This window comes from Peromyscus maniculatus, chromosome 12 (genome assembly GCF_049852395.1).
Source record: "Peromyscus maniculatus bairdii isolate BWxNUB_F1_BW_parent chromosome 12, HU_Pman_BW_mat_3.1, whole genome shotgun sequence".
Lineage (NCBI taxonomy): Eukaryota > Metazoa > Chordata > Mammalia > Rodentia > Cricetidae > Peromyscus > Peromyscus maniculatus.
In genome coordinates, this window is record NC_134863.1 from 18,025,394 (window position 1) to 18,045,903 (window position 20,510).

At 40.1% G+C, this 20,510-nt stretch overlaps 1 protein-coding gene and 1 long non-coding RNA gene across 6 annotated transcripts in view; one reads left to right on the forward strand and one right to left on the reverse strand.

The window, feature by feature from the left end:
* The window catches only part of Il1rap (interleukin 1 receptor accessory protein), a 142,784-nt gene that overhangs the window by 56,137 nt on the left and 66,137 nt on the right, over nucleotides 1–20,510 (forward strand). The window lies entirely within an intron of this gene.
* Nucleotides 21–3,684, reverse strand: LOC143268102 (uncharacterized). The gene is made up of 2 exons (XR_013043700.1): nucleotides 3,074–3,684; nucleotides 21–2,326 (listed from the first exon to the last, which is right to left on the reverse strand). It is a non-coding gene; the product is annotated as an uncharacterized LOC143268102 (long non-coding RNA).

Below are 20,510 nucleotides of genomic sequence, written 5' to 3' on the forward strand. Positions count from 1 at the left end.
AGTGAGCCAGACCATGGTGGTTGGGAGAATCCTGCAGCCTGACTGACTAGCAGCCAGAGTGCTTCTTTATTTATACAGAGTTTAGTAAGCAGGGATACATTCATGATGTTCCAAAACATAGATCATATCATTTTTTGGGACATGTATCTCACTTCCTTTTGCTCATCACCAATAAACTATGACAGAACAGTTATTATTTCCAATCATTTTCCCTCAAGTTTTGACATCATTGATAAACAGTGTTATTGTTTTTGCCCATTAACCCCAAACCCAGTTTTTAAGAATCTAGAGACATATGAGCGCCTGTTCTCAGGCTGGAAGCTTTGGTTGCTTCAAGGATGCTAGACCAAAATAAAATTTCCAAGCCAGCCCAGGCATATTGCCATGTCTCAAGCAGTGTATTAGTAACTCTTAATGGTCAGAGTGCCCAAGAAAAATCTTCATGCCAAAGCTGAAGTTATTATTCAAATTCTGACATAACACAATGTTTATATCTTTATGTAATTTGTCTATATGTCTAATCCTGGCATTCTGTTGTTCCTTGGTCATATGACACCATAGTGGCTCTGCATGTGCTAACTTTTCTAAGAAAAGGAGGTCCTGATATCTCATTCTTTTATCATCTCTCACTCCTTTCTTTGTTCATCATATAAGTCTTTGTATAGGACAGAGATAACTTCAGCTAATCTAACTTTCTTTCTGTATATGTCATGTAATTGCCTGAGTGTATAGTGAGTGGGCAGAGGCTTGCAATCTGAACTGTGGCCAACTCCTCTAGCCCACAGAATCATGCTGAGATTTCTGAGTTTACTTAGTTTTGAATATCTTGTTCCTGTGTAAGTACAGGGACAGATGTTTCAAGAATGTCTCATAGACTCATAAAGAGACCTCTGGCTTCTTTATGTGTGTTACAACCTCCAAAGCATAAGGAAGACCTTCAAGTAGTTAAGGATATCTCCCTAAAAGCTGGAGGGCTAGTATGTTTAGGCCTTTCCTGGGGAGGCTTAGAAGCATCATTCCTGAGAGAAGGCATAAATGCTTCATAAGAAATTTTCCATCAATCCAGTATCTCCAAGTTGTGCAAATAATAAAAGTCCCCCAAATATTCAACAGGTGGAGATGAAAACCAAAAGTGGCACAGTGGCCATCATAAGGCTCAGCTTTGCTGGATCTTTGTCAAGCAGCTGTGCTAGCTTTATGACTTCTGCTGTTCCCATCAGATATGGCTGTGCCAATCATTAATTAACCCATTTGGCATAAAATGTGTAGAAATGCTGAATTTTAAAATAAATGTGTTTTTCAATGAATTCTTGAGTGGGTAGGAATTCTTCAGAGGCCCAAACTAAGTCAAAACAGGGACCCCAAAAGAAAGGATAGTGGTTGGTAGAGTCCCTGGTTAATATTCAGTCAGTGATAAAAGATATATGTTGATAATTTTATTCAAGTAAAATTTCTGTCTTAAAGTTTCTATCAAATCTAAACTCAATTGCATTAAAATTTCAAATATGAAGACATAAATTTCTAATATACTAGAATCAAACATTTTTATAAATTTGGGATTGGTTAAAAAAAAGCTTTCCTAAATATATCCACTAAAGGTAAAGGCAATAATTTGATATATTTGACAATGTAAATATTTGGAAGTCATTAGTGGGGCATCAAAATATGAACTAGGGCTGGAGAGATGGCTCAGCAGTTAAGAGCACTGATTGCTCTTCCAGAGGACCTGGCTTCAATACCCAGCAACCACACACATGCCAGCACACGATGTTCTGTAATTCCAGTTCTAGGAATCCAGTATTCTCTTCTGGCCTTGGTGGGCACCAGACAGACATGTGGTGCAGATGTACATGCAGGCAGAACACCCATCCACATAAAATAATAAAAAATTAAAAATACTATCATCTGTATGACAAGTGAAAATTAAGAAAATATAGATACGTGGCAAAAATTAATGGCATCACAATGCAAGGAGTTTTTTGTACTAAAAAGAATTTCCACAAATATAAAGTACACTCTGGATTAAAAAGCAATAATAATTGAATGGAAGTGTGGGTATTTAAGAAAGAACATAACAATTTGGCCACCCAGAATAAATTTTAAGTTAAAATTAAAGTGAAAAACAACAGTAAGACGAGTTTCTTTTTAACTTCTCAAGTTGTCAAACATCAACGAGTACAGTCCTAGCTAGTGCCTTCAGGTCGTGAGGAGCCACACACAGAGAAGAACATGATGGATGAGTAAGACGGCTGTGTGGAGGGCACCTTGTTCTTTGTTGCAAAGATGTCACCAGAATACCTCCTTTTTAACCTTGAAATGAATCTTCCTGTAAGAAGAGAGCTAAAGAAAGATGTTTTCACACCTGGGTTTTCCTAGGATGTTTAAAACTTGTAACATGGAAAAAAAATGCAAATATTCATTAAGAAAGTAAAGTGCAATAGTATAGAGCCAAGGAAATAGTTGACATTTATATTTGCTGATGTGGTAGTCAGTTTTTTTTCCATACAAATAATCCTTTTTTGGAATGGTTATTGTAAAGCAGAAGACGTCATAAATCGTTATCAGCTGTTTCCTGAAGTTGGAAAATACTGCTTTGTTACAACTGTTAATTTTTCAGACATTTTTTCATCCAGTTATCAAATTGTTATCATTTTGAAATTGCCTTCTTTCAAAGTATTAATCCTGTAGAAATGGGCAAATCCATGCTTCCAATGGTCCCCTCCTCTCTTCCCAGCCGTGTTAATAGCCCACCACAGAGGCACACATGCAAAAGCATGAAATTACAGAAAACCTTTGGCAGAATGCTCCCCTTCCCCCCCCCCCGGTTTTTATTTTAAATTTATTGTTTGAGAATTTCATACACACATATAAGGTGTTTGTACCAAATTCAACCCCGCTTCCTCCCCTCCAGCACCTCCATATTCCGCACTACTTTCCCTACCAACTACGTGCTCTCTTTTGTTTAACATTTTAATTAGTTCTTTGAGAATTTTACACAATGTATTTTGAAAGTGATCACCCACCTCGATCCCTCCCCTTACCACTTCTTCTATCCCCTACCCCCATTCCTTACCACACAACGTTGAGATCACTTCCTTTTTCTTCTTTCCCCACGGAGGTGTTCTTTTTAAAACCCACTGAGTCCACTTAGTGCCGCTGGTATGCTTATGGGTAGAGAGCCTGTGGGTGCTGTCTTTAGGAGGCAGAATAACGTTGGTATTGACTCTCTCACTGAAAATCATTTAGTTATTGTCCTAATAGGTCATACTTCTATTTTGCTTATCATTAAAAATAAAGACTGGCTTACTTTTCAGGAGTAGAAAAAGAGTGAGATCTGAATGGTTAAATCAGGATGGCAAACCTGGTGCAGTGGTGACAGGTGTTTAAACATTAACAATAATTCCTCCCTGTAAGCTGCCCTGCTAAGAATGTCCTGCCTAGTCCAGAAATTATTTTATCCTTCGTGTAATTATATTGGCAGACTATACTAAGTTAGGTGCTCTGTGAGGAACAAGAGCTCTTGACTTTTCTGTACTACAACTATGACTATTTGATAGGTAAGTCGTAAAGTAATGAAATTAAATATTAACTAAGCAAACACTTAGAAATTACAATCAGTGAGTCCTCATCTATGTTCATCAGCATTTGCTAATTTGGGGGTATTTGGTCTCTAAACTACTCATATGTTTACCTGATTTATTTATACTTGTAAACATTCCTTTTGACTACAGGCAGTTTTCTGGCTTGTTTTGTTTTTGTTTGTTTGTCTGGTTGTTTGGTTGTTTGTTTTTGTACTGTGTAGACAAAAATCAGACTGCAGAGTATGCTCAGCCAACTGTCAACATTTCAGTTTCTGTAGGCATGGATTATGTATGCATCAAACAAATGACTACTTATTCCTTCGTCTGTCAGCCTTCCTGAATTTTCTTCTCCATTGCAATAAACATATGGATATGCAATGTTTTGTTTCCACCATGTGCCAGAGACACTCACATTCTTTTCTATATACCAATTATCAAAATGGCCAATAGAATAGTTAAGTATTTTTCAGTTCAAAAAATGCTTGATCCTTAGGACAATATTGTGAAATGCAGCTTTGTCCTGATGAGGAAGTACAAACTTGTAGAGGTTCGGTGACTCAGCCATGGACACACAGATAGTCAATGACAGAAGAGCACCATGCTCTTTCCAGGCCCATTGCTCTTTCTCCTGACAGGCCTGTGGGATTCCATACCATTTGTCTACTAAAGACATTGTGTATTTTTTTCCCCAAAGATGCCATGCGTTATAAACAATAAAACCAGACACAGTGGTCTTACAGTTCCCACCACAATCTAATTTTAGAACATCCCATCACTGTAAGAAACCTTCTTTGCTCCCTTTTCCCCTACCCTTATCAATAACTAACCTAATTTAATCCAATTTATATCTCCATAGGTTTGCCTATTCAGCATCTTTTTATAAATGGAATTATACTGTATGTGGCTTTTGTGATAGGCTCATATAATGTAATGTTTTCACTTAAATGAAAGGTCTCTGAGAAAAATCCAAGCTTCACAACTTTTTATTAGGAGATACTACTCTACTGTTTATCCATCTATCATTGATACACAAGAGCATTGTCTCTGCTTTGTGGCTATAAAGAACAATGCTGCTATGAGCATTTGTGTAAGCTTCCATATAGACATGCACACTCATTTCTCTTGGTTATTTACCGAGAAAGAGAATAGCTGGGCCATGAAGACTTCATCTGTAACATTTGAATAACTATTCAACTTTTCACCAAAGTGACTGTACAATTGTATATGCAGTTTTTTTTCCTTTGAGACACAATCTTTCTCAGTATCACAGGATGGTCTAAAACTTACTATACATCCCGGGCTAGTGTAAAAGCCATGGCAATCCTCCTGTCTTAGCTTCTCAAGTGTTGGGATTTTAAACGTGAGCCACCATGCCAGATGCCACCATGCCAGCTTTTTTTTTTTTCTGTTCTTCTTGCTGTAAGCAATACTTTTAAAACAGATAGCGAATTAATATCTGGCGGTAGAATGGGATCCTTAATGAAAACTACATTGCATCAAAAAACAAGCAAATAATGGATGTGTACCCTAGTTTTGTGTTGGATGTAGTCACCAGTGTTGCTATGAAAATGATCCTGATTTCAGTTCCCATGGATGTAAACCCAGACTGGGATGTATACTTATCAGAAAAATGAAGAAGATACTGGTTATACCTTCCTGGCAGACTTGTTATAGAGATCTCAAGAGATAATACATTTGAAAGTTTCTGTTATCAACAAAAGGCAGCAGATGCTCTCTTGAATGAGTAAAAAACTAGATGTCATATAGTCAATAGATGGTAGATGAGGAAGTACCAACTGTTCCTTGTGCTGGGATTCTGATTGAAGCTTTTGCAAAAGCAGGTGTATATTTGATTACAGGCATCCTCACTTCCATTTGTGATTAGTCTTTGGCCCAGAAAGGACTTGTGTTCTTTCTTAGTACTTTTTTTTAGTTATCAGTGTTCTGAGAGTCAAGAGGGCAGCTAGCAGCACCTTCCCACTCAGTTGCTGGATGGAGACCTGGTCCCTGTGTTCTCTACTACTCATTCTGTTCTGGAGGACTCCAAGTCAGTTCTGACATATTTTTCCGTTGTGATTTTAGTATCATTGCAGAAGACCCAGGCATCTACTAACACAGGAAACAAAGTGAACAACATACATGGAGCTTCTACACAACCAGGACTCCCCATGCTTGTTTTCTGTCTGAACATCTTTTGTTATTTGCCATGGTTCATGGATAATGCCATTACTATTATTATATTTAATTTAAAAATGGAGAGCAAAAGTGTAAGTGTAGACTAACTCCAGAAACATAACACACCCAACACAGAGATTCAAGTGTGTCTGTGATTTGCTAGGTGCCCTTGGGGAAGCTGTTTGAGCTTTGAGAATCTGTGTCTTTGTAAAACTTTTCAGCTCCTCTGACTCCACCTCACCAACATCCTGAAATATGTTTGAGAGTCAAGAGCCTCTGAACTGTGCTGGTGAGATGGCTCAGTGGGTAAAGGTATGAGCCCTCACACCTGAGCTCAGTTCCTACAACCCAGATGGTAGAAAGAGGGACCCAGCTGGGAAAGTTGCCCTCTCATATCTACATTCAGACACCAAGTAAGAAGATACAAAAGAAAAAAGAAGAGCCACTGAACAAAGTCACTTTCTCTTTCCTTTCTCTTTTCATCAATCTGTCACTTCTTTCATGTGACTCCATCTATTTTTTCTATATTAACTCATCCTACGACAAACCATGCCATAATGTTGACTGGCTTACTTTTCTGCAATACTTTCATGATGCCTTTGTTCTTCTTCAATATACTCCATTCTTTATACAACAAACCAGGTAGTCATCTATTTAAAACATTTTAGATGAAGCACTTCTACTCATGAAAATCCTGGTAGTGTTCTTGCTATTCACAGAATTCATTTCCAGTTTCTTTGGCTCATATGACTATGTTTTCAGATCTCGATCTGGCATGTCAATGTCTTTCTAACTCTCTCTCTCTCTCTCTCTCTCTCTCTCTCTCTCTCTCTCTCTCTCTCTCTCTCTGTGTGTGTGTGTGTGTGTGTGTGTGTGTGTGTGTGTGTGTATCTATGCCATGGTGCACCTGTGGAGGACACACATGTCATAGAACAATTCAAGATCATCAGACATGGAGCCTTTACCCACTGATCTATCTCTCTAGCCTTATTCTGCTTATTTTACTCTGAGTTTCTTTTAGACATCCTTGTACACCATTTCCATCTCAGGATAAGGTATCCCTTCACAGCTTCACATACATTTCTTTAAACTCTGCCTTTCACACTTAACTGCCCAAGAAACATCTGCTCTACCAGCAAATACTGAAAGCTCAAAATTAGTGATATCCCTGTGTGGAGTCCTTCAGACTGCCAGGATTTCGTCATGGTACCCATTCAAACAGCAATTGGTTAATGATTGCCCAGCTTTTAACTATTGATTTAATTTGTTGCATAAAGTCAGTCATTGATAAGATGAAATCCCAATGGGGACAGGCTCAGTTTATCCACCTTTGGTGATGAGTACAGGCTTTGCTCTGTAAATGCTCAGTAAAAATTCCATTCACTAATGCACTGATGTAACAGATGTTAGAAATTTCCTTCTTTGTGCTAGATTATGTTGTATGAGGATACATGGCAGGCAGTTCTGACAGGGCACATACTTCTATTTGACCTCTTCTTTTACTGTGTGCTCCCTCGCCCCCCCCCTACATACAAACACATTATGTACTGGACTCTATGCTGGGCACCATGCAGAGTGAGCAGCATCTGAGCTCTGACTTTGAGTTCCCAGTTTAGTTGTGGATCCGTCACATCCTCAAATAACAATTACACAAGGTAGAAAGTGGTCAGCGATACAAGAGGTCCAGAGGAAATACTATAGAGATTTTGAAGTGAGAGAAATTACTTCCAACTGAGAACGGACAGCTACCTCTGGAGGTGTAATGTCCAATTGAGGCTTTAAATGATGGGTACAATTTTAGTCTTTGGAGATTGTGAAGAAAAGGCATTGAAAAATGTCCATGATTAAATCCTTGCAGGTTTTACAATTAAAGCCAAGTCTTGAAATATTCTTTTGAAATTTTGTTTTTATTTTTTACTCACTCATATTTACATATAATTAAAGATTTTAATGTATGGAGTCTAGAATTTTGAGAAATGAATTTAATAATGTAACTAGCACAATTATGATATTGATAATTTTCAATACTCTCCCTAAGTGTTTTCTTTCTGCTGGGTCACCCATCCCCATCCCCAGTCCCTAGCAGCCACTGATCTATATTCTGTCCCTATGATTCTGACTTTTCCAGAATCTCAGCCAGATGGGCTCCTACTGGCTTTATTTGACCTAGTAGAATGTACTGGAAGTATATCCACACTGTTTTGTCTATTTGAAGGTCATTGTTTGTGGAGCGGTATTTCATTATTTGGTGAAGTGTCAGCTGAAATCATTTTTCCGTTTTCTGAGGATTTACTTTCTCATTGAATTCTGAGAGTTCTTTATGCTGGATTCTGGATCTCAAACCTTTATCACCTCGGTGGCTTGTGAATAGTTCCTGCCATGCTTCGCTACTTATTGTTAGTCTTGCCCCATGTGTATCACTGATTCATTCACTATTTGTTTTTCTACTCAGTATGTTTGAAAAACTTCAAATGTTTTTTTTTTTAATTCACAGTCAAGAGTAGAGAAATGGTCAGAAGATAAAAAGGGCGATTGTCAGGTTAGCAAGGAGCCTTCAGGTATTTGGGAAGAGAATTGAGATATTCAAATATCCGTAACCGATGAGGTGAGCTCTGAATGTCATATGAATATATAGGCAGTGTGCTCTGCCATGCTACTGCACTGCTGTCCATTGAGGTGTCTGGCTTTTAAAAATAATCTTTAATCAGATTTTACTAGAAAGGAACAGTGAAGACTCCAGTTTGCTAGATGATTTTTTTATTTATTTTATTTTACAATACCATTCAGTTCTACATATCAGCCACGGATTCCCTTGTTCTCCCCCCTCTTGCCCCCTCCCCTTCCCCCCAGTTCACCCCCCATTCCCACCTCATCCATAGCAAAGCCTCCCAAGGAATGAGATCAACCTGGTAGACTCAGTCCAGGCAGGTCCAGTCCCCTCCTCCCAGGCCGAGCCTAGCGACCCTGCATAAGCCCCAGGTTTCAAACAGCCAACTCATGCACTGAGCACAGGACCCGGTCCCACTGCCTGGATGCCTCCCAAACAGATCAAGCCAATCAACTGTCTCACCCATTCAGAAGGCCTGAACCAGTTGGGGGCCCCTCAGCCATTGGTTCATAGTTCATGTATTTCCATTCGTTTGGCTATTTGTCCCTGTACTTTATCCAACCTTGCTCTCAACAATTCTCACTCATATAAACCTTCCTCTTTTTCGCTAATTGGATCCACCCAGGGTCTAGCCGTGGATCTCTGCATCCAGATCCCTCAGCCATTGGATGGGGTTCCTAGCAGGACAATTAGGGTGTTTGGCCATCCCATCACCAGAGTAGGTCAGTTCTGGCTGTCTCTCGACCATTACCAGCAGTCTATTGTGGGGGTATCTTTGTGGATTTCTGTGGGCCTCTCTAGCACTTTGCTTCTTCCTATTCTTGTGTGGTCTTCATTTACCATGATCTCCTATTCCTTGTTCTCCCTCTCTGTTCTTGATCCAGCTGGGATCTCCCGCTCCCCCAAGCTCTCTTTCTCTCGACCCTTGCCTTTCATTACCCCCACTCATGTCCAGGCTGTTCATGTAGATCTCATCCATTTCTCCCTCACTGGGTGATCCCTGTGTCTTTCTTGGGGTCCTGTTTTCCAGGTAGCCTCCCTGGTAATGTGAGTAGCAGTCTGCCGGGCAGTGGTGGCTCATGCCTTTAATCCCAACTTGCTAGATTTTGAAAACTGTGATAAGGTGATGATCCCATCCACTGTCACTGATGTTGATAGAGATTGGTGGGCAGTAGGAGAACAGACCAGGGAACCCAGCGTTTCCCCCTGAGTAAATTCCAATTCCCCACACTGACGGTGGGGCAAAAGGACTTCCTCAAATGTTAGCTTAGCAGCAGCATCCCTCAGTTCCGGTTGCTCTAATTTATCACCTTGACTTGGCGATTTATATAAGTAAGACGTAAGGTTGCATACGGATAAACACATCTCATTCTTCACACATGCACATGCTTGTGGACCTGCGACTTCTTAGAGAACCTCACGATATAGTACTGTTCCTTAACCCATGTTTGATCTGTGCCCAGGGGTTGGTACGTGCTGCTCTATCCTTCGCTCTCAGAGCTATATGACACCGGGCGACAATACTCAAAAGCTCTACTAGCTGTCCCACAGTCTGGAGCCCCACTACAGTGCCCGAAGGGCTGAGCAGTCCTGGCTCCCAGCGTCTGGCTTCCTTCCCTCGTGTCTGTCAATGTATACCTGTGTACTTTTCAGGCTTAAGTCAAAAGAAGATAAGAAATGACTTACGTTGCCATCTCTTTTGTGGAGGCACTGCTGAACTCTCCCCACGCACAGTCAGAATTAAGAGATCCACCTGACCTCTTACGACATGTTCTGTCATTTCTCCTTAGAGCGTTTGCTTGATTTTTCTGAGAGTGCTTGCCTACCTTTTTTATTCCAGATAGTGTGATCTCTGAAAGGAATGCTATGTCTTCCTTCTGTCTTTATCTCCCGCTACAGACTGTCATATGTGGTAGGTTCTCATGGAGGGCTTACTGATTGAGAGACATGACATAACCTGCCTCTCACCCTGCTTTGTGACCCAGACAGATGAGGTGTCTGAGTGGCTGCTAGTCGTAACTGGAGGTGACAGAGCGGTTTGATGTGTTCTAAGCAGAGACATTCCTATTTTCCTATTGGCTGTAATTTTTATTTCCTGTCTGGAATGGGAAAAGGGTGATTTGATTTTGAGTAATAAGCAACCTGACTCTAATCGTCTACCTTCAGTGCCTTCCACTGTTCTGCTTTAGGTGATTTTCTACCAGCATGAAATGTTTTTCCCAGACAGTTGCTGGAGATGCTGAGTCATATCTAACTGTACTTAATGAGACAGGGACAGCTCCCTTGACGGAGCCGCCTCTGAGGATGGGCTGACATTTCCAGCTCCTCTGCTTTTTAAAAGTGGGTTTTGTGAGGGATACTTGAGGGCGAAGATAACTTTGGAGCCTCCAATGGAGGCTGCGATGACATTCTAACTCAGACAGATGTGACTGGCTCGGCCACCTTTTGCTGCGATGTGTGCCACCTGATGTCGAGAACTGCTAATCAAGAGCTGTATGCGTCTCAGTAAGGAGACTCACTTTGCCCCACTTTTGATTAACTTGTGACCCATGCTCTCCCCTGCAACACACACACACACACACACACACACACACACACACACACACACACACACACACAATACTTTTTCCCTTTGACAAAACTTGATTTTGCACTTTTAAAATTCAGGCCAAGATGGACCCTTAATGTCAGAGCTTATTATAAACCTGCCCTATTATGGAGAATGGGGGCAAAGAGGTCATCTGATCCCACTTTCTTATATTAAACAAGTGAAATGTGAATGCCAGACAAGGAACAGTATTTGGCCAGAGTTTACAGTAGATGTTGGATTCTTGAGAGAGCCACCTTGGGTTAGACTCTCTGTCTTCTACATACTTGCTGTCTCATTGTGTGGATGTCCCTTGTCTTACCTGGGTTCTTCCTACTCATTTTGCAGAGGGATCGAGTACTGAAACTATGTGGAAGAGTTAAACTTGAAGACTAAAGATGATGTTAAATGTGGAATGTTAAATGTGGAGTCAAAAGAGTTGGCTTAGTGAGAAAGATGCTTTCCGTGTAAGTAAAGGCCAGGGTTCAGCTCTAGCATTCACAGAAAGCTGGGCATGGTGCCACAAGTCTGTAACTTAAACATGGCGGTGGGGCAGGCAGATCCTAGGGGCTTTTTTGGCCAGCAAGGCTAGCCTAAACTGTGAGCTTCAGGTTCCATGAAATATAATGTTTCAAAAACTAAGATTGATGAGCTAGAGAGATGGTTCAGTCAATGAGTTGCTCTTCTTGCAGAGAACCTGATTCAGTTTTTAGCAGCCATATCGTAGCTCACCACTATTCGTAATGGTAGTTGTAGTAGGTCTGAGGGCACCAGCCATACACATGGAATGTATACACACATGTTAGCAAACACTCAAAAAAATTTATTTTTAAAAATGATGGAGAATGATAAATAAGTCTGACATCTAGCTTTGACCACCACATGTGTATTCTTTATACACAAAGTAAAATACTTAATAATTGTCATTTGAAAAATGTTCAGTAATGAAGAGATGAGGTTTGTAAACCCAAGAATGAGGACAAAAGGCCACATTTTATGACCCAATAATATTGCTCTTTCTGGAGAATCTCACATAATATTCCGCAGGAACAATACTGAGTGGTGACAAAGCAGAAATGGATTTCTCTGATGATTAAGTACTGTAGGCAAACAAAGAGTTAAACCAGAGGTGGTGGCACCTGCCAGGGATGCTAGTACTTTCGATGTTAAAGCAGGAGGGTTGAGAGTTCAAGGTCAGCGTGGGGCTCTAAATTCAATATTGTCTAAAACAGAAAAAGAAAAAAGAAAAAAATGAACCAGTAGGTGGTTTGCTATAGGGCAGCAAGGAAGAACATAGTGAGATGTTTCTTTAGATAAAGAATCCAAGAGTATAAATAATTGCGGGGAAGACACTGTCCACGGGCTCTGAGGCTGAGTGGGTCCTGAGGACCGAGAAGGTATGGAGGCAGAGCATTTGCTCTGGTGTGAGGAAACTCCTCTGTTTGGTGGCTCCCTGAACCACCAGCTTGCCCTGGTTAGCCTCTTTCCAAACCCAAAGTGGAACAAGGACCATCACACCAGAAACCGCCATCAAAATGTGGATCGCATGGATCCCGTTAGCAATGATGTAGTCTTTGATGAGGAGAGGTGTGAGAAAGAAGGGGATAATAATTCCTACGTGATGAGATTGGGACAGTTTTCTCGCTCGAAGGCTGTAGAAATTAAAAGATGTGTTGCATTCTTCTAAGCAGCCAACTTCCTTGTTGTTTCCATGAGCAGGGAGATATAGCTCTGGGGACTCAGGATATGAATGTCCTGAAATTGTCAGTGTTGCTTTGGGATGTGTGCATAGATGGACACACACACTTACACACAGTCACACACATTATATGTATACACTTGCATACATATTCGGGCTACCATAGCTGTACCTCAGAGGGGACAAACATTCTCAACTCGAAGAGTATAGTGAGTCAAGATGCTGAATAGAAACGTGGGTTAGAAAAGTCACACTCTGACCTTTGAAGAGAAAAGGAAACCAGACTGATAAGGAGTGTAGAGTGAACTCTCCTTCGTATCTGATTTTACCTCCACAGCTGGGACTCCAGGCCCTTTACCCTGTCTCTGTCTCTAACAGTCTTGGGCCTCACATACTCTCTCACCACACTGGACTCAGAAACAAACCTGTATAGTATCTCTGCAGCCGTATGATTTCTGAGGTCCTTTCCGGCTCTGATTTGCATCAGTTTTCTAAGATGCACTTAGGGTTACAGGTAACTTGAATATTTAGAACCCTAGATGGAAATTTCACAATAGCATGTTTTTGTTTTTGTTTTTCCCCTCCCTGTTTTATTGCCTGGGAGCTAGCTCTGTTCTCTGACCATGGTTCTCTGACCATCGAGAAACTGGCCACTCTGAGGCCTACCTATTGAATTCTTTCTGTCACCACATTATCATTTCCAGGCATTTTTCCTAAGATGCATTTCTCACACACTCAGCGTTTGATGCTCCCTTCACCTGAGAATCTCTTGGAATCTTTTGTTTTCTGCTTGTCATGACCAGCCTTCAAGAAAAATATGCATGTTTGACACATTGTTAAAATTGGACGAGACCGCAGTGATGTGCTCAGGTGATGCCTTTGTTAAACGCAGTGGCACGATTGGAGCCTGCATCTCCGGCTCTGGCAGGTGATTACAATTGGAGACTTCTTTTGCTCCAGGCAATTTCCCCAGAATTGGTGGGGAGAGTGCTGGCAGGGCTCACAAGCTGTGTGTTCCTCTGATTTCTGTTCTTGAGAGTAGAATAGGGCTGCAAATTCTTCAATGGAGGAGTCACGTGGTCCCCCAATTAAACCTGAAGGTGTCTGTTTGCTTTGATGGAATGAACCTCCCACTGGGAAATGAAACATACATGGGCTGAAGGCTCTGGAGACACTTGGGTACCTGGAGGATGTTCGGTTCCCGCTCTGCCGAGAGGTAAGTGGCACACCCGCCTTAAGTGAGTTGGTGGTCAGTCTGTTTGCCGTATCTTAAGACCCAAGTCTTCAGTTTCAGTGTTTTGGCCATGATTCTCTAAAACTTACAAATGTTCAAAAACAGACTTCTAAGATAATTCCTGTCCCTCTTTCTAGGTCTCAGTATCTGAATTTATAAAAACCTGTACAATAGTAGCCCAAACTCAGTAGGTTCTTAGCACACTCCAGGTGCCAGGAGAAATTTTCATTTCTAATTTCATTCAGCCATACCCACAACTCTGTACAGCGGGTGCTTTCATTGGCTTTCTATTTGGTTTACTTACTCTTATATAGGGGCAGACAGAGTTTCTAGGTCCTTCTTTATGAGCACCACACTTACCTGTGAACACCTAGCCATCACCTTTTTCCTTGGTGAATAAGGATACGAAGCACGTGTTTATGTGGCTTCATCAAATAAATAAGTTATGGTTTGTGTTACACGGGTAACATTCTTGTGTATTAGCTTTTCCTGGGTAGTTCTAGAGATTTTGCTTTTATTTACTTTAGTTGAGTTTTGCTTTGTTTGATAAAAAGATCTCACTGTGTGTTCTTGACTGGCTTAAAACTCTCTATCTACACCAGGCTGATACAAATGCTCATAGATCCTCCTTGCCTTTCTCTTCTGAGTGCTGGCATAAAAGATGTGTACAAGCATTTCTGGCATTCATTTTTATTTTTAGTTATGTGAATGTATATGTGTCTGTGTATGGTTATGTGCACATGTGTGCAGAGACCTATGGAGGCCAGAAGGCATTGGGTCCCCTGGAACTGTCATGATAGGTGCTTGTGGAGTTGGATTCTCTACAAGAGCAGTAAATGCTCTTAACCACTGCAGCCTATCTCCACTCTACCCCTCCCTTTTTGTAGGCAGTGTTTCATTTAGCCCAGGTTGGCCTTAAACTCACCATCTAGTTGAGGATGACCTTGAACTCTTGAGCTTCTTGCTTCCACATTCAAGTACTAATATTACAGGCATACATCACCTCTACACCTGACTTTTGTCCTCTATTTTGAAGGAGATTGTACAAATATACTTTTCCAACATCCACTGAGAATATTTACACTGGTATATATCTAAAATATTTATTTTGCTAAAGTGATAGAGTATAAAGAACATGAAATTTAAGGTGAAAAAGAAAGATTCTAGTGACCTGTGTCTTGACATCAAGTTCGCTAACTCACAACTCTGGGCTAAATCGTTAGCTTGTGACTTATTTGTAAAATAACAAGACTTCTCTAAATGGTTTTAAAGCCCCTTTGGAATCCTATACTCTTGAGCATGGTGTTAGCACTCAGCCTTCATAAATTAACCATAAGTAGCATTTATGGAACAATAGTTGGCTTGAAATTGGCTGTCCTAAGTTTGGAATTGAGAGCGAAGAAGGTATTATGTTCATAGCAAGGGCTACGTGAAATGCTCTCTGCTAAACATCCTACCAAGTGTTGTTGATTTTTGTTTTTTTTTTTTTGGGGGGGGGAGGGTGGTGGTTTCGAGACAGGGTTTCTTTGTGTAGTTTTGGTACCTGTCCTGGATCTCGCTCTGTAGACCAGGCTGGCCTCAAACTCACAGAGATCCACCTGGCTCTGCCTCCTGAGTGCCGGGATCAAAGGCATTCGGCACCACTGCCTGGTGCGTGGTTGAATTTTATATTCAAAAGTGCATGCTTTTACACAAGAGAGCAATACATTATTCACACAGACTGTATGGGTCAGGAAGGAGTGGAACAAAGATTAGAATAGGGTTGTCTTAGAGTTGGCACTGTACCCTTCAAAAGGACAGTGGTTTGGGGATCTGAAGGGCTTGGTTTGCCCTTCCCAACCTTATATATTATTACATTACTCAAGCTTCTTCTTTGACTGTGTTCATTTCACCCATGTTACAGGTAATCTATCAGAGCAGAAACCTAACTTTATCGACAACCCATATATTCAGGGAATCAACAATAATGTGTAAAATACCATTACTATTAGTGTACATTGTTTCTTGAAAGAAAATTTGAAGGCAAATGCCTTTTTTTAACCTGTGGATTATATATATATAATCTATTATATATATAATCTATAATATATATATTATAGATTATATAGATTATATGTTATAATCTATAATATATATAACTATATATATTATAGATTATATATCTATAATATATCCAGGTATATATATTATATATAGAATATATATTATTCTAATATAGATGTTTATATATTAGAACATAATAAACATATATATTAGAACTCCCTAGTAGTTATAAGATCCTGAATAAATGTCATATAATAATGAACATACAGAGTGGACTGGATATCACTTGAGTGTTAAACCAAAATAGTAAATAGATCTTTACATTTTAATGATGAATTAGAAAAAATTGCTAGGAAGAAAAAGAGAGAAGTGCAAAGCGTAGCTAATGACTGCTTAGATTCTCCCTAGTATACTATGCCACACTTGACATAAGCCAGTTTATTTATTGTTACAACAGCCCTGCAAAGAACAGCATTCCCTTTAGCCGCATGAGGATACTCATTATAGTCATTTTTGGTAAAGAAAATAATGGGACCATGGTACAGAAACATCACACCCCGAATCTATTTTTGAGCCTGCTAACCTCTGCTACCTCTGTGATGAGAACAGCCCAGCCTTTCTAGGTACCATCACATGATGGGTCCCACCGTCCCCTTTATTATGCGCAACAGCAGGCAGGGTGGCTCTGGACCCTTAATGGGCATTAAGGCCTGGTGATTCAGGGTCTTTTTGCTGGTGCTTCAAAATTACCTGTGAAATGATTTTGTGGCAACTATAAAAAGGCCTGGAGATCTTGAGCAGCCTGTCTAGACCCATGAGCACTAAAATTCTCTAGGATGCCCAAGGTTGTTAGAGTCCTCTGCCAGAAGGAAAGCTGTAGAAAGCGTCACTTGCACTCACAAAGTGAGGACCCTCAGCTTGACATGGAATGAAAAACAAGAAACCATTTAGATGTCCTTGACTCAATAGTGACAGGAAGTCTGAAAGAGCCTGGCTCTGAGCAATGCTGTGGATAATTTCATGTTGTGACTTCAGGTATCAGCTACTGTAGCTTTGAATTTGAACTTCATAATTGGTTGTTCTCATCTGATCAGCATGTGTGTATTTCCTTTCTTTTTTTTCTCTTCCTTCTCTTCCCCTCCCCTTTGTTTTTGTGTTTGACTGGTAATCACATCTACTGTGCTTTTTCTTTGAATCAGACAAGGCTGCCACTTCCAATTGATATAAAATGACAGCCATTAGGACAGTGTAAAGAGGAATAGCTGGTGTTACAAGGAGGATTAGTGTACCTTTGCAGCAAGCTTGTTCCGGAGCAATCTCTAGCCACACATCTGAAGGGTGCCTTGTGTATTTCCCGCCCCAGCCTGAGCCTTTTTCTGAATTTGGCATCCTTCCCTTATCTGACAAACCTTATCATCTGCCCAGGGCTATTTCTTATTTTCTTCAAATTACTCAATCAAGAAAATTCCCTTTTTTGGTGGGAGTAAGGTATTTCTAATTATCTGGTCCAGGAAAGCCATCTGCCAAGTTATTAGCCCAGTACTATTGAACAGCCCAAGTGACATGAGAATGGATGACGGATGCTCTCAGCCACTCAGCTCTCCTCTCCCTTTTCACTTCCATCACTTTCCCTTTGATGACTTTGTTGACAAATACAAATTTTCAAGAGGCATGTTCTATATCTTTGTTTGAGACTTTTCTTTTATTCCTTCTCAAATAAGAGATATCTAGATTTTAATATTTTAAAATATATCATATTCTCTACAAGTGCTATTTGTAAATTTTTGAAAATTGGTCATTACTGTAAGACAGTGCTGGTGAAATACCTAAATACTTTAAGTATTTTTTTTACTAAAGGTCAAATACGTTTTAAATTTAAGTATTAATCAAAGAGATATAGACCGGTGGGAGTCTATGCCATAAAACCTTTGGCAATGTTTGAGCACTCACTACAGCAGGTGAAAGGAAACCTCAATATCAGTGATGATAAATCAGCCACAAACAAGTAGGCTCAGGAAAAGAGCACATTCATGTGAATGGACCCAAGGATCCGCACAGCGTCTTTAACATGAAGACTCTGGTACATGAAGACTCTGGTACAGTGAGGTTAAATGGTGTCTGAGAGCTTCAGGACTGTCAGGCCACTAAGGCACTGGTGGGTCGAGGACCACACTTTGAACAGGGTATAAAAAGAGCATGACATAAAAGTGTTTCTTTTTCATGTAAAATTTAGAGGTAGGAAATTCAAAACTGGCAAAGCAGCTGCATAAGTGTTTCAAAATCCCGCCTTGCTTCAGCAACTATAGAGTGTTCTATTTTTACGACCTATGTTAAAACTGCAGCTCCCACGTCCATGTTCCAAGATAGAGGGACTAATATGGCAGGAGCTGCAGAAGCTATTCCACATATCAGTGTCTCTCAAGGAAGTTTTCAGAACTCTACCGTAGGATAGTTTCAAACATTCCATTGGCTGGAACTTAGTGTCCTCACCACGTGTAAGTGAATGGCAATCTGGAAAATGTCACCTTTATTCTGAGTAGCTATGAGTCAAACTTAAAATTTTCAAACTCTAAAAGAAGGGGAGAGGTTGGCAGAGTAGTAAGTAGAACATCCTCAAACAGGATCTGCCCCAGACATGGAGATCTTCCCCAGCTAAGAATGACAATTGACAGATTAACTGTAACTAGTACATATATGAAACTTCCTCGCATATGGACGATTCATACCGTGATGTCATTCATGCTTCATAACAATTCTGTATTACTAGGAGCCTCAATTCTTGGATATAAAAGAGGTGCTGAAAATGTTCAAGAGACATCATTGGTCCCAATGCATACCCTGGCTATCATTGCTAATGTTGGGTACCTCTGCTTCACACATCTGGTTTTCCTCTACCATCCATGACCCATTTGTCTTAAAAGGTTCTGTGGTTATGTCAAACTGACTTGTTAATCTTCAACATGGTACCGTAGATACAGTAGTTTGTTGTTTATTGCCAGTTACCTGGTATTAGTAGGTGTGTTTTAGGAGGTCTTTGTAGTGCTGATGAGAACCTACTGTAATACTTACACATGATGGGATGCTTAGCACATGGTTTAGCAATAAATGAATAAAGCCAATAGGTGACAGAGCCTGCCTTTGAATCATAGCTTTGATCTCCCAACCCTGATGCTCTGCTCTTTGCTATGTGCTCTCTCTGTTTGGACACCTATTTGTTGTCATTCTGAAATTCCTGTATTTGTCACATAAACTTACCTGTACTGATAGATTTATTGTTGATATTCATGATGCTTAACAGATGTGGCTGCCTACCTTACCATTGGCTCACCACCTTGAGTCACACATACCACTTGAAAACAGAAAATTAAGCAAACTACCCGAATAGATGTAAGACCAGCCTTTGTGGTTCAGTTACTCTCTGTTGTCACATAGCAGTACCAGAAGATTCTGATGGCAAGGCATTTAAAGTGATCTCACCAACAGTGGACTCCAGTTTAGAATGTAAAAATGAATTGGTAATAATCCTAATGTAGTCTCAGCACTACCACCCCCATCCTGTACTCTTTTTATTATAATATAAAATTATAAAACCAAATAATACCATCCTTATTTTTAGATGCTATTTTTCAGTTAGTGTTATGAGTCCTAAGATAGACAGGCCCCCGATTTGAAGGTATTGCAAAATAGGAGGTCTGACCACTCACTCTATCAAATAGAATAGTAACTATGGAAATGAGGAAATTAATTTAGTATTTCATATAGCTAGATCGAGAAGATAAAGGAATTAGTGTCCTCAGCACTGTCTTCTGAAGCACTGACTCTCAAGTCAGGTAGAAAAGGAGTTGAAGTGGGGATGAAAAGTATGCATACTGAAGTAGCCTTGGTCACAGGTGGTTGTTTATTATCTCATGTCTAGTTCTACAAGGTCTTGCAGTCATATTGCTTTATGGAGCAATGCAATTCCTTTCCCATCATGAAGCTGATTGTTGCTGCTTAAGGACTCAGCCTCAGCTCCCATCATGAGGCAATAGTCCTTTGTGGGGACAGCCTCATCCTGCTATGATCTACCTACAAGACTCAACATTCCTAGAATCTTGAAAACATTGTGCTTCCTCTTTGCTAGATGATTTCAGCATGAAAGGCAGATAAGAGAGGTTAGGAAAATTTAAGATCAATCAACCTTATATTATGAATTTTTACTAATCACATATATTTTCTTATGTGACTAATATGTCTATGTCTATAATGTTGAGCAAAAATCTTTTCTACAATGGAAAATACGAAGGAGATGAATTCAACAGGAAGACATAGACACTAAGCTTCTAATTTGAGATGCTCATTAAGTAGCAAGCTGGAGGGAAGAGGCAGTATGATTTAGTAAAAGCAGCTTTGCTTGTTACAATAGTTAATTTTGGTAATCTTATATCAGTCTTAGCTTTATGAAAACTTATTAACTTCATTGTGGACCAATTCAAATTTGTCATGTAGATTAAACATATATTGCTATAGTTTAAATCTTGAATGTTCTCCAAAGGCCCATGCCTGGAAGACTTACTTACAAGCCTGGAACACTGGAAAACTGT